Below are 14,040 nucleotides of genomic sequence, written 5' to 3'. Positions count from 1 at the left end.
ATGGATGGGGCTGCATAAGCTGAAATCTGCAAGTTAAAATTAGCAAAGGAGTACATTGATGCATCAGTCAAAAATGATTACTTTATTTTATTAATAACAGTTAACAATGTAAGAGTCTATGAGTGAGCTTGATACACAAAGTTGAACATCAACTTGACCAAAAAACTTAAGTTTATTGGGTCTTGAGCCAAGCCATGCATTTGCACCCATTATCCACTGAATTTTTTCAATATGGGACAAACTTTTAAGTGAAATTCTCAACAATAACTTCAAAACAGCAAATAGAATCAAAGTAATAAGTATAAGGATGGTTGTAAACATAGGGAGGAAATTTTAAAAAATTTATCTCCTTGTAAACTCAATTGAGGATGATGGATTCAAATTCGATACCTTGGTATTAAAGTATTTATTGAAATCATATATAAGTGAATTAATGTTACAAATTTAATAAGTTAAATCTTTAAAAAAATTAATCAAGACAATTTTAATATTTCTACATAACAACTAAAAACAATAATTAAAAATTTTTTTATCAATTATTTATATATTTTAATTTATAAATCACTATTATGATGCCTCGATTTTTCATACAATTTTTTTTTCCATAAATCATCAATAATAATTAAATCATACATATCAAACATCACATCGGCCACGTCAATTATTCTAATACCACTCACATGACCCGACTCACATTGGGTACCAAGTAAACAAACATTTTATTTATATTAACCTAACAACGGAAGACATAATGTACATATCATCCAGAATACAATACCCAGAGTATCAATATCCATATACATACATTTCTATCTCATACTCAGCAACAATACAACCCTAGGGAAATCACACCTCCCTAGTCCAAAAAACTCACTCTATATATCAAGGTCTCAGCTCCCTACTAACACGGAGCTCTATCACCTAGTCTGATTCTGTTCGCTGAAAAGTTTAGATAATTTGGGTGAGATACATCTCAGTAAGACGAAATAAATTATTTATAGTGTGTAACAATATGAGTTCAGTTATAACACATTTTACTTTTCAAATCATTAATTCATCTGAGAAAATACACTGATATATATGCTCATAATCATATAGATATAAAACATAAACTTTTATAAGCTTTTAATTTCATTTTCTACTCATTCGCATGCATCCTATGTTTACCAATGAAGTTCCCGAGAATAGGGAAGATTACCCGCTCATACAAGTAGCTTCCCTCTGCCCTAATATCGTTTGTAACCTTACCCAAATAGTTTGCGTGTGGCCACAACTCATACTTATCAATGCACTTACCTTACTCAGTAAACTCTCAGGCAAAGAGTTTTACTTCGCCTAAATTATTTATGTTATTAACTCACACATATCCATTTCCATTTCACTATCCAGCACATAAGTATCCTTGGTACTAGTACCAACATCGTGTCTATAACTCATGGCTGCCTTGAGGGTCTCTTTTCCAAGCCATGCTTCCCCCTATGGTTAGAGTTGTGCGGCCTGAAGGCTGGATCTAACCGTAGTTGGCCTACCTGGTTAGATCAAAATAGAAATTCATCCATGCGTCTATAGTATGACTGACCGGCCTATAGTCTTGATCCGGACTTAGGGAACACAACAACTCTACTAAACGGTTCAGTCGACTGCCCACACCACACTCTCCATGAGACCGTGTGGTTGCACTAACACCTCACTAGTAACGGTATTGTGCTCAATATCACAACCCATCATTAGGGTTTCCATAGACGTTCGTCAGGGTTATAATTACCACATACCCGCAATCATTATACAGTACTGGCATTTCATCATTTACATTTCAATGATCCCATTGTAGCTTTCGCACTTTGCAATGTTCACATTTCCCAGTATTTACATTCATCATTCTTAATTCAGTATTTATGTTTCAGAAAACATATTTCAATATTCATATTGTAGAATTTATATTGCAATATACGCATTTTCATATTCACATTTCAAAACTCACATTTACGTAACTCTCATCATATTCTGTGCACATTTCATCATCTCATAATAGTATATATATATATATATCATGTTTCACGTGTTTCATCATTTCTCAATAAAGCATATCTTTATTTCATGATCATTTTCTCGTAAACATATCAATGTTTCACATATTAGTATTTCTCAGAAAATACTCATCAATATATTTATCACTTTTTATCACCTTTTGTATTTCGAAAACCAAAACACCACAATTCAATATAAATCATATGCCACACAACTTTATCTGATATTCATATCATAATAATTTTAGGCAAAATATCATATACTCATTTTCACGTATTAACTAGATCAGTAGTTCTCAAAATAACTGTAATAATTCATTCCCCTTACATGGTTTCCTGAACTACGCCTGCAGGGATCCTGAAATTTACCTGCAGCGCTCACTCGAATCCTGAATTCCAAAAACTCTACTTACTCAGTTTAACCCCAGAATACTCAATATTTTAGCATTTCCAAATCTACAATAATTAAATAACAATTAATCTCTAAATAACCCCCTTATCCTAATTTTGAGGCTATGCCTACGACGACCCCACGAGAAATCCGCTCCGCTAGACTTGTAGAGAATCATTCCTAGATTCTCATGGTGGTGTCCTATCGTCCATTTGTCTTAGGATTTAAGAAAAATTGAGGTAAGAGTGAGAATTTACCTTATCCCAGGGGGTATGCCTACGTCGCTCCTACGATAAATCCGCTTCGGTAGAAATGTTGATGGTCGAGAATAGAGTTCAATGATATTTTTTGATTTTCGATTGGCCGAATATTTGCCAAAAAATTGAGAGGGAGAGAGAACGAGGAAAGAGAAAGAGAGCGTGAGAGGCCAAAGGGGGGCATTCTCTGCATGAATTTTAGAGGCTTCAAAAGATGTTATATATATATATATAATAATCTTATATTATTATTAAATTATATAATATTATATTAATATATTATTATATTAAATTATATTATTAAATTAATATTAATTAATTAATTATTTTTTTTATTTTTTTATTTTTTTGAAATTACTCCACTAATCTTACATAATCATTTTTAAGGTTACTACAACTATCATACCATGGTCATATTTAATAAATTCAACAACAATATTCAATTCTTATGTCACACCTCCATGAGCCACAACTTTATTGTTAATTAATTAAATTAATTGACATTGTTGTGAAATGAATTGTAAGAACTCGAACCGTGATAATGGGTTCATATATATAAAGAGAGGGACATTTTGGTAAAAGAGCAGATTCGTCGATGAAGCCGGATTTTGTCGACGAAGCCTGTGTTCTTCTCGTCAATAAAATTCAGAGACTCGTCGACGAGGAGAAGCCGAGGGGTCTCGAAAAAATCAACGATCTCAGATTCGTCGACGAGGCCACCGATTCGTCAACGAAGCCAGTGAAAGATTCGTCGACGAAGGCACCATTTTGTCAACGAAATTGCGCCGGGTCAAAGGGCTATAAAAGGAAATTCTCATTACTTCTTCATTAAGAAATCTCAAACTTATCTCTCTCTCTAAACCTCTCCCTACTCTCTCTCTCTCTAGATTTCTTCGCCGATCGTTGATAGAATTGGGAAACAGAAGTTACCACGAGGATCGTGAAAGGAATCTCTACAACGTCTATGGATCGGAATCTCGTTTCGGAGGTTTTCGGGTTTTGGCGAAAAATCGAGGTAAGGCTCGGTTTTCATTTCTGATCTAGTAGTTTTGTAGAGGATGGTTTTGTGAGTATATTCTATACTGTTGATTGTAGGTTTTGGAACTCGGTTCGCTGTTTAGGAGCCTTAGAGTTCGGGATTTGGTATACGGGGTTAAGGTAAAGGGAACTATGTTTATATTGGTTCTTTTCGAAATCGGACTCGGTGGAACTGTGGTCCACGGTCCTGTGTGTGTTTTGTTTACTCATTTGGGGGGATCTAACGGGGAAAACTATGGGTTTTTCATTATTGCAGTTTTGGGAAAAAAGGGGCGACGGGCTGAATCCTGGGTTTTGTTGAAAATTGAGTATATATGTGATTTATATTGTGATAATGGGATGGTCGTGCTTTGACTTTGTTTAAACTGTATTTTTTTTTTGGAAAACCATGATTTAGATTACCAAATGAGTGTGGTTTGTTTGGTTATATGAGCATGCATATGTGTGTGATATGCGGAATTGCTTATAGGAACGCGGTTCCAAAATGATTCCATGTACTGAGAGTGTCTGGCTCTATATCCGAGGGGGTGAGCCTATTCCGGCAGATCAGGCCAAAGGGTGTGGATCCACCAGTTAGCACCGATATGATGCCATGGGAGTCGAGGACTAGCCATGTACCAGTGGCGTCGTGCTTCGCGGGTTGGCTACAGGCCAACGCCGGAATGTCGGACCGGCTTCGGGCCGATGAGTGTGATGACACTGTGTATTACTGATCATGTGTGTGTATTGTGACGGGGCTGCGTATAAATGGCCGTCGTATGTGTGCGTGTATGCACTGTGTGAATTAGTACTGGATTGCATTCAACTGCGTGTATGTTGTATCATGATAACACTCAAATGTTATACACCGATATAACCTATGTTCTTCCTTACTGAGAGGTGTCTCACCCTTGTTGTACGTACATTTTTACAGGTCCTTCGAGTAACCAGAACTAGCGTCCTGGTGTAGGGAGTGTAGTGGCTGGTGTACTGCGTTAGCACTTGGGTAAGTGCTAGGACTGTAGTTTGTTGGGTTACCATTTTGAGTTGTATTTGGGCACCCAGTTTGTATGTTTTGCTAGAGCCATGTTCTGCTCTTGTATAGACTCTGGTATGGTACTGCATATGTTGATATAGAATGACTTTTTTTACTGCGTATATGATTGTGGTTGGATATGTTTAGGGTGTCTGTGAACCCCACGGGGTCGAACCCTCATCCATTGTACTGTATTTGTGATGATTTGTATGATACAGGGACAGGTTATGTTACATTTTCACCCCTGGGCCCCATTACGGGGTTCGGGGCGTGACATGAATGGTGGATGTCATCATCCCTATAAATGTTTTCAACACACTACCCCATCTCCAATCTCCCTTATGTTTCTATTAGCTTTGGTGCAATCCCAAGAGGAGGGTGAATTGGAGATTTAAAATTTATGCCTAAGTTTATCTAATCCAACAATCAGTATTACGCAACTTAGGGGCAGTATAAATAATTTCAAGTTCAAATAGATATTTAACTAATAAGCATAAACATACAGGTGCAGAAAATAAAGTGCGGAAAATAAATTGGCACTAGATATGTTATCGGGGTTCAGCCAAAGTGCCTATGTCCCCGCCTTGGCTCACTAGCACAAAGATTTCACTATGGCTCACTTAATGGGTGGAGCGATACTATTTACAACCAGGTCAATTAGTGGGGCTGACCTCAACCTACATCTTACCAGGATGGTGCACCTAACTTTCCTAATCGGGTCTAAGTCAATCCGGGACTATTCCATGGGGCTAGTCTCCCTCTTCAGGCCCAAGCCTAGAATACAACAAATGTATATAAATTTTGCGCACAAGGAAATATGCTTCTCAACAAGCAAATATGTACCAATGATAATCAACCACACATCAACAGTATAAGAATTGTAAGCTCGATGATGTGATTTTGAGCAAACAACACTCAATAATGTATAATCTCAAATATGCTCAAGAGTGTACAAACAAACTACTTCTTTGAAACAAGATATAACAAATCTCAATATTAAATTAGGGTCTCAAAGATGCTGCTAACAATATTCAAAAATATTTTCCTCAATGAAATAAGCACAAGGGTTGTTTGAAATATAGCTTGTAAAAACTTTGCACACAAAAATTATTGCTTAAAGGAATCTTGCAATAACAATGTTAAGATCCTCAAGCTAATGAGTTTTTCCCAACACAAGATTTATCAAGTTAAATTTGTGGGAAACACTCTTACTTAACTCTCAAAAATCAAGCAATTAACAACCATAAAGATGAGAGTTTTAAACAATGTAAAGCACTAGCACATTTAGGAACTCTCACAATGCTTGAATGATCAAGTAAATGAGTATATGAGAGTATTTGGAGGAAGTATAGGCAAAATAGGCTTTTTAAAATTGAGAGGATTTTTCACTAATGATCTTACTAATCTTATGCTAATTTTCACAAATGAGCCCCCATATATAGAAGTAGGGCAAATTATAACCGTTAAGGACATTTATGATATTATTAAAATTGTTCTAAAATCATTTAACAAAATTAACCCTGATTAATTGTGCTTAACCGTAGTACAAATAAAACAACCCGAGAGTTTTCGGGTGCCCGATCCACGGTTCAGTAGCCCGAACAGACTTAGTTCAAAAAGTTATTTTTGGACGTTCGGGTGCTCGAGTAGGCTTGGTTTGTTGAACCAAGGCGATTTCCATTCTATTCGCGTTTTGGTCGCCTAGTCAAGAGTTCGGTTGACCGAACTCATGTGTTCGGTCGCCCGATGCTATTTTGAACGTGAAGTTCAGGCTGCCGAGTTGGTGGGAAAGGTCAGAGTTATGGTTCGGTTGCCCGAGGATGATGCGATCATTTAAGTTCAGCCGCCCAAAACCAATTCAACATTGTGAGCGGTCAATGGTTTGATCGCCCGAAGTGTTTTGAACACTAAGGGTTCGGTCGTCCGACCTCTCACAATTTTTGCCTATTAAGTCCTATTCATTTTAATTGATTCCCCCGATAATGCAAATGATTATGGAGACTATTTTATGTGTTTGTGTGGGGACCTAAGGACTTTCTAAGGTCTATGAGTTTACAATTACCTACATGCATGACATGCAGAGATTGTTATAGACATTTTCCTATATTTACTATTACAGACCCGAATTGAGCAATAATATAAATTACAACAAAAGAAAACTCCAGGGTCTTTATACTTTGAGTCTTTATGTGTCATTAATTAATCTGTTTATATATACTGCACACAAACTCGATAAACATCAAATACTTGAGTATTTGTCATTATCAAAACCGAGTATGACCTATGAGGTCAACATTCTCCCCTTTTTTGATGATGACAAATACACCATAAAAAAGGTGGGTATAAGCTTGAAAGACTCCCCTTGGTAATATGCATAATGTTAAAGATTTGTCAATGCAAAACATTTTTCAAGTACCCAATTTTTGCCTCTTCTCCCCCTTTTGGCAACAGCAAAAAGGTTATGTAATATATGAACCATGTAGCCATAGACATTGGGTATGATACATTTAGATACAAGATAGATTTGGGAAAGTTTTTAGAAATTTCGGCAATATGCCGTTTGAAAATAGGACATTTTCCTAAAAATACCTGTATAAAAATGACCTGATTGAGTTTTTTTTTTTAATTAATAGTTTATCCACAACTACTTAACTTAAACAGTCCAATATGATCAAGACATAAAACATAAAGATATAACTTTCAATCATTCAAGTTATAGAATAGTGGATGTGATAGAAACAGTTAGAAAATTTCGAGGACGAAATTTTTGTAAGGAGGGGAGATTGTAGTAACCCGAACTCGAAAAATAAAAGGAAATAAATACAAAATAAAGAAATAAAGGAAAATCAAAGAAAAGGAAGGATTTTGGTTTGGTAGAGCCCAAACAGTCGACGGTTTCACAGAGTGTGAGAAAAACCGTCGACAGTTTTCAGTCAACTAGGCTACTCAGAGTACGTGCATACGCTCCGGGCGTGGTTCTTTCATTCCGACTCGTAGGAGCTTGTTTTCGACCTATTTGGGAAAAGTTAGGGTTTCGATTTTCGAGCGTTTCGGGTCATTTTTCGGGAAACAGGTAAGGGAATTATATTATGTCAGTTACTTTTACAAGTTTTAACTGATTGAAATACTGGATATGCTTATATGTATATAGTCACGACCTTTTTTTTTAGGGTTTCCGAGCCTAGGGTTCTATAGGAACCCGAACCCAAAAAATAAAAGAAAATGAATACAAAAGAGAGAAATAAAAGAAAATAAAAGAAAAAGAAGAAATTTGAAAAGTGGGGACCCAAACCGGTGATGGTTTTGTGAGTCCGAAGAAAAACGACCATGGTTTTGGGTTAGCTAGGCTAGTCAACCATAGAACTGGCGACGATTTTGTGGATACAGGGGAAACCAGCGTCGATTTTCCTCTGGGCTTGCTCATCTATAAATAAGTTTAAGGTCATTTTTTTAGAGAATCTCAATTCTCTCTCTTCTCTCTCCTAGGGTTTTGGAACTTTTTCACGAAGCCTTTCCGAGCTCATCTTTGCTTCCCAGTTGTCTCTATTATCCATCGTCTAGCAAATATACGTGTTTTCACCAATTAGAAGTTCTAAGATTTTGCAATTTCGAGCCGCTCGGGTTCATTTTTCCATAAATAGGTAAGGAATTTTGTTTACATAAGTTATTTTCAAAATCTAAAATGTTAGAACTATAGGTTATGATATTATGTATGATATGACTACTTATTTGGAAAATTTCAATGGATAGAATTGCCGGTTTTTCGATTTTACGATTTTGGTAAAAACTAGGGTTTTGGGGTATGACCTTCATTTTTCCTAAAACTCATTTCTTTGTATTAAACCTAAAGTAGGAGGTGCTTGAAACCCTTGTTTTCGATTTAAATTATGTTTTCGAACCATATGCTATGCTAATGCTTTTTAAACCAAATGAGTGTATCATGAGATGTTAAATGGAAATATACTGAATTGAGAAATATGATTATGAGATATGGGAACTGGAGTTCCAAATTGTTATCAGGAAATGAAGAAATGAGATGTTGGTTAAATACCGAGAGATGTATGTTTCAGGGTTAAACCGAGAGTTGCGTTCCGGTTTATACCAATGAATGAAAGAATGAATGATTGAACGAATGAATGAATTGTGAAAAATACTGGAACTGCTTAAATGCTTTATGAATGAAAACAAGTTACTGTGCTTTCGATATAAATTGTATATATGATATATGAACCGCTTGAGAAAGCTTGTTAACAAGGAAAGCACGGTACCGTTGCTAGCATGAGAGATACAGTGCAACCACACGTAGTTCTTAAGTGTGGGTATCGAACTAGTTGACTTGGTAAGAAGGGCCACTGGTTGATCACGGACTAGTGTGGTGTAGGGCAAGTCGGACTGGAGAGAGTAGCGTGACTAACCTGGTGCCCCTAGGTCTAGATCAGAGCATTATAAACGCACAACCCGTACCATGGGGGAAGTAAATGGTGTTGATATGATGTTTCAAAGTTGAGATAAGTTCATTAGGCATATACATGATTTAAAAATAAAATGAGTAAAGTTACAACTTTGAGTACTGAGCCAAGGGATTGTAAGTGTATAGGCCTGTACCCTACCCCAACCTCGGGGACTTTCGCTTGTAATGAGCCGAATTATCTTATGCAGGAATTACATATATATGTATATATATATATATATATATATATATTATATTATATATATCTTCTATATTATAGGTTTGTGAATGATTTAAATGTGTAACTATTTTCTATTGGAATAAACTCATGTAGTCACACACTGATGTAATATGATCTACCTTACTGAGAAGTGTCTCACCACAATATACAAATCTTATTTAAGGTCCTATAGGAAACCGGTCCTAGACTTCTAGAGGGACTCTGGAGCGTAGAGTTTTTTTTAGTTTATGTAAGTTCTTGTATATGTACTGGGCTTTGGTCGAGATGTCTTTTAGGGTTTGTAAATAGCAGGTTATGTTTTTAGTTTGTATGGATGTATGTGAGGAAACAATTAGAAACTCTGGTAAGTTTTATTAGATAATGTATGTTTATGTTTTCTGCTGTGTATGAATGTGAAGTTCAGTATGAAACACTCGATTTCCCTTATTTAAGTAGGTAGCATGTATATGGTATAAGAGATATGCATGTTATGTATGTATAGTAGCACTCCGGGCCCGCCTAGAGGGTCAGGGCGCTACAGGTTCGGTTGACCAATGTTATTTTCAAAACCAACTGATTAAATTCGAATATGATATTTTTAGATTAAAGTACTGGGCTTTCTGAACGTTTTCATCAGTTGGAATTTGTGATTTCAAACCTCGGGCGTGTTTTAATACGAATCAAAGGCAGTAGGGTTGATTATCTCCGTTTTTTCTGTACTTACCTACGTATCTATATTTTTAGTAAAATAACAACTTGGAGATACTCATGCTCCTGTTTTCAGCACAGTGTCTATTTTCTCAAACAGTTTTTTTATTTATGATTTACCAGGTGAAAAGTTGTGTGGCATGAGTAACGTTTCAATTAGCATGAATGAACAGGTTTTGTGTAATATTGAATTGTAACGACTATGAGCCGAAATTAGATATGACGACCGGGAGGCAGGTTATGATTGACGGTCGGGGGCCAATGTGAGTAAACAACATATGACAAATATTCCACAGAATTACAAATAGTTTATGTTTAATACAGTTTTATGAAAATGAATTATGATTTCAGTTTTATGAGGTAAATTGTCATATATGATTTTAGAGCCCTATAAATATAATGTTATGTTATGAGTACGGTACCGTAACTATATGTTGGGAGATAGTGTAACCACACGTCTTAGAGAGAGCGTTGGTATTGGATAGTCGATTGGAGTCCTGGGGAGTACTCCCCAATGTAGAATTTTGGGGCCCCATTCGATGTACAATTTCGAGTGACCCTCCGATGCAGAATTTCGGGTATAGGGTAAGCTCATTCGTACTTACTACTTAGTTTGACTTAAGTATAGTTGGCCGAATATATGCTAGGTCCAGCCTACATACCGCACAACCCGTCATGGGGGGAAGTATGTCGTAGTAGTATGTGAACGTGTGACGATGCTAATTCAGTAGTTCAGGTTGTATCTTCTAGGCATATATGAGCATATTTACTATATAATGGGCTATATTGAGCCAGTAGTAGATTACTCATAAATTATGTATTTATAGATATACAGTTCAGTACAGTTGTAAAATGTCAGTTAAATGTATTTAAATGTTAACAGTAATATGTGTACACGACAACTCATGTTAGCCACACACTGATAATAATATAATCCATCTTACTGAGAGGTGTCTCACCCTATCATACAAATCATATTTCAGGTCCTTCGAGGAATCGAGTCTAGCGTACTGCCGGGTTGGTGATAGACAATTGTTAGATATTGTCAGAGTTGGTGAGACATAGATAGTAGTTTTTATACTTTTGGGGTTTGTAATATTATGATATGGATTTGGTATGTAGTTGGGAACAGTTAGAAACTCTGGTAAGTGTTTGATGTATTAGAAATTTTTCCGCTGTGTATGTATATGATGATCAGGATGGAACACCCATTTTCCCTTGTTAGGGCGGGTTGTATTATTTATTGTATCAGAGAAAGGTGTATGTTATGTTTTAGCAGCACTCTGGGCTCGAGTAAAGGGTCGGGGCACTACAAACACACACAATTCTCCGAGATAGAAAATATTTCCATTATTTGAAAATATCATCAACGTATGTTAATACAATATCTGGGTCTACAAATTTGATTGAAGGCTCCGGAAGAGCTAATATAAAGTTACCCATTGGTACTTTATTACAAATTAATGAAACTTTATATTCTAGAAGATCTAGAAGAAATATGTTAAGCTTTAAAGATTTAAGACTCAATGAGTATCATATTGAAACCACAAATGAAGGTAGTAAAGAATTTCTTTACATTACTTCCATTATTTATGGGAAGAAACAAATTTTAGAAAAGCTGTCAACCTTATCTTCCGAACTATATTATACAAAGATTAAAGCAGTTGAATCATATAATGTCTTGCACTAGAAGTGCAATGACCCAAAGTTATTTACACTTTGGCATGATTGTCTTGGACATCCTGAAGATGTAATGATGCGAAGAATCATTGAGAACTCATATGGTCATCCACTAAAGAACCAGAAGATTCTTTTGTCTAGAGATTTCATGTGTACTGCTTGCTCTCAAGGGAAATTAATTGTCAAACCATATGTTTAGAAAGTAAATTTTGAGTCACCCAGTTTATTACAAAGAATTCATAGTGATATATGCGGACCAATACATCTATCATCTAGACCATCTAGATATTTTATGGTTTTAATTGATGCATCCACTAGATGGTCACATGTTTCTCTGCTTTCTACTCGAAATGTTGCTTTTACTAGACTTCTTTCTCAACTGATTAGATTACGAGCTCATTTTCCTAATTATCCAATTAAATCGATTCGTATGGATAATGCTGGTGAGTTTACATCCCAAACTTTTGATAACTATTGCATGTCACTTGGAATAGATGTTGAATATTCTATTGCTCATACCCATACACAAAATGGTTTAGCCAAATATTTTATTAAGAAATTTCAACTAATTGCTAGACCTATGATTATAAGAACCAAATTGCCCATATCTGTTTGGGGACATGCTATTCTTCATGCTGCATGTTTAGTTCGTATTAGATCAACTACTTACACTAATCTTTCACCTATGCAATTAGTCTCTGGGCAACAACCTGATATTTCTTATTTAAGAATTTTTGGTTGTACAATATATGTTTCTATTGCCTCTCCTCAAAGAACTAAAATGGGTCCTCAACGTAAGCTTGGTATTTATGTTGATTTTGATTCTCCTTCTATTATTAGATATCTTGAACCTTTAACGGGTGATTTGTTTAAAGCACAGTTTCAAGATTTTCATTTTGATGAAACGATATTCCTTGCATTAGGAGCAGCAAAATTAGTACCTGAAGCACAACATGAAATCACATGAAATGCCATGAGTTTATCTCATTTAGATTCTTATACAAATCAATGTGAACTTGAAGTTCAAAAGATTATACATTTGCAAGGGATTGCAAATTAGTTACCTGATTCTTTTGCAGATACCAAGGCAATACCTGCTACAAATATTTCAGCACGTATTGATGTCCCTGAAGCACAACAGCCGGCTAATAAATCTAAGCCGCAGGTTAAACGTGGAAGGCCTGTTAGTGCAAAAGATAAGACTCCCAGAACGAGAAAATTGAAATCTGTAAACGCTTCAGAAGAGGTTACAAAGGTAAGTAATTGAATTGACATTCACAAGCCCATTTCTCTTGAAAATGAAATCCCTTTCATAGAATCTTTTGAAGAGAAATCTCCTCTTGAAGAGAAAACTCCTGAAAAGACATAACTTGAAAAGGGACAGGTACTTGGAACTAATAATGAGATTTCAATACATTACACAGAAGAAATGTGGGATAAAAATAAAGTTATTGTCAATAACACATTTGCATATGCAGTAACTACTAACATTACTAGAAGTAATGAGGATCATGAATCTAAATCTGTGGATGAATGTCGATATAGAAGTGATTGATCAAAATGAAAAGAGGCTATCACATAATAAATAAACTCTCTTTTAAAAAGAAAAGTTTTTGGACCTGTAATCCAGACACTAAAAGATGTCCAATCCGTTGGATACAAATGGGTATTTGTGCGCAAGCGAAATGAAAATAATGAAATTACTCGATATATATAAAGTAAGGCTTGTGGCACAAGGTTTCTCGCAAAAACTCAGAATTGATTATAAGGAGACATATTTTCTTGAAATGGATGAAATCACTTTTTAGATTCCTAATTGGGCTACCAGTCGTTGAACGATTGAGCATGCCTCTTATGGACGTAGTAACAACATACCTATATGGATTGTTGGATAGTGAAATTTATATGAAAATTCCTGAAAGATTTGAATTGCCTGAAGCAAAACCTAGTAATTTATATTTAGTCAAACTCCAACGTTCCTTATATGAATTAAAGTAATCTGGACGCATGTGGTACAATCGATTAAGTGAGTACCTAGTGAAAAAAAGGATTCATAAACAAACCAATTTTTCCATGCATTTTTATTAAAAGATCAGAATCCGGATTTGTTATAATTGCTGTTTATGTTTATGATTTGAATTTAGTTGGGACTCTTGAAGAGCTCATTAAAGATGCTAATTATTTAATGATAGAATTTGAGATGAAAGATTTAGTAAAGACAAGATATTGTCTTGGTCTACAAATTGAACATTTA

The sequence above is a fragment of the Malania oleifera genome, chromosome 12 (assembly GCF_029873635.1).
Source record: "Malania oleifera isolate guangnan ecotype guangnan chromosome 12, ASM2987363v1, whole genome shotgun sequence".
NCBI lineage: Eukaryota > Viridiplantae > Streptophyta > Magnoliopsida > Santalales > Ximeniaceae > Malania > Malania oleifera.
The sequence above is the reverse complement of the archived record's forward strand: the minus strand, read 5'-3'. Positions refer to the sequence as shown.